This window comes from Anabrus simplex, chromosome 7 (assembly GCF_040414725.1).
Source record: "Anabrus simplex isolate iqAnaSimp1 chromosome 7, ASM4041472v1, whole genome shotgun sequence".
NCBI lineage: Eukaryota > Metazoa > Arthropoda > Insecta > Orthoptera > Tettigoniidae > Anabrus > Anabrus simplex.
In genome coordinates, this window is record NC_090271.1 from 33,639,621 (window position 1) to 33,641,514 (window position 1,894).

A 1,894-nucleotide genomic window follows, 5' to 3' on the forward strand; every position below is an offset into this window, starting at 1 on the left:
GTCAATGAGTTAAATAAGTAAGGCTGAAGAAGTATAAATTGTCAAATCTACTTTTGATCCTGAAGAACACAAACCTAGCACCGACAATAAACGTGGTGAAGGGGATCACGACACCGAAAATTTACGGGGTTAGAAGGAAGCAGATTCTGATAATAACTGACCAGAACGCTGGTCACTTTCACAAAACAAAAACAAAAGAAACAGGTTACGTACATGTAGTACTTGTTGAAAAGATGTTAAGTACAGAACAAAATTGGCCAGCCGGACACCAGTGGGATCCGAACCCACAACCTCCCGATTTCGCGTCGGTTGCTCTACCAATTGAGCTATGGTGGCCTAGGCCACCTTTGTTCTGTTTGAAATGATCTGAGCTACAGGTCTGGCACTGCTGCTAGCACACTGTAGAGTGCGTTTAAGTCGCCCGTTGTGGGGCATGTCAATGAATATTGAATTTTCACGACCGCATTGTAATCGAAACGGACTTTCAACGTATTAGGTTGTGTTACGTACATTTTTGTTCTGTACTTAACATCTTTTCAACACGTACTACATGTACGTAACACGACCCAATACGTTGAAAGTCTGTTTCGATTACAATGCGGTCGTGAAAATTCAATATTCATCAATATTCAAAAGAAACAGGATTCTGCGAGGGAAGGATGTGGACGGTGCTCACGAGGGTATATCGGAGTGTAAGTTAGAAGTGTGAGTGAGTGCTGGTAACTTTCCTCCCGGAAAAAGAGCACTGTTAACAGGTGACAAGCCCTCACCTCCGGCAGAAGCGTCAGCTCCTTGTGGAGCGTCACCAGGCTCCTGGGGCTTTATATCGTGTGTAGCGCCTCTATCAATCACTCGTAAGCTGGAGACAGACAGGAGTATTGTACTGTGCTCCACGAGGTCCTCGCCTAAGTATCGTTCTCTCTCTTTCAAATAAACGTCGCGTCGGTTCATGTCATCATCGAAGGTTGGATGGGAAGGTGTTCGTCGCGTTGCACGGAGAGGACCCTAAGTCGGCAATGGGAAATTTATAGCAGAGCTGGGGAAACAAATCTGGGACATATCGATTAAATATTCAGCCTGTATGAAAGGGTGATACGCTGCAGGTGGAAGTAACTATGACAACGCAGCGTACTTCGTAGTTACTGCTTTCGTCCCTCAAATGTTAGACATCTCATCAGTTACCACTGATCTTAATTTAGAGCAGTCGCCCCGGTGGTAGATTCCCTATCTCTTGTTTTCCTAGCCTTTTCTTAAATGAGTGCAAAGAAATTGGAAATTTATTGAACATCTCCCTTGGTAACTTATTCCAATCCCTGACTCTCCTTCTTATAAACGAATATTTGCCCCAATTTGTCCTCTTGAATTCGAGCTTTACTTTCATATTGTTATCTTTCCTCATTTTAAAGACACCACTCAAACTTAATCGTCTACTGACTTCATTCCAAGCCATCTCTCCACTGACAGCTCGGAACATACCACTTAGTCGATCAGCTCGTCTCCTATCTCCCAAGTCTTCCCAACCCAAACTTTGCAACATTTTGGTAACGCTACTCTTTTGTCGGAAATCACCTAGAACAAATCGAGCTGCTTTCCTTTGGATTTTGTCCAGTTCTTGAATCAAGTAATCCTGGTGAGGGTCCCATACACTGGAATCATACTCTAGTTGGAGTCTTACCAGAGACTTATATGCACTCTCCTTTACACCCTTACTACAACCCCTAAATACCCTCATAACCATGTGCATTGATCTGTACCCTTTATTTACAATCCCATTTATGTGATCACCCCAGTGCAGATCTTTTCTTATATTAACACCTAGCTACTTACAATGATCCTTAAAAAGAACTTTCACCCCATCAACGCAGTAATTACAACTGAGAGAACTTTACCTATT

General features: G+C 43.0%; 1 non-coding gene across 1 annotated transcript; it reads right to left on the minus strand.

Moving 5' to 3' along the window:
• Window positions 1-259: 259 nt before the first annotated feature.
• Window positions 260-336, minus strand: TRNAS-CGA (transfer RNA serine (anticodon CGA)). The gene has a single exon. It is a non-coding gene; the product is annotated as a tRNA-Ser (tRNA).
• Window positions 337-1,894: the final 1,558 nt, after the last annotated feature.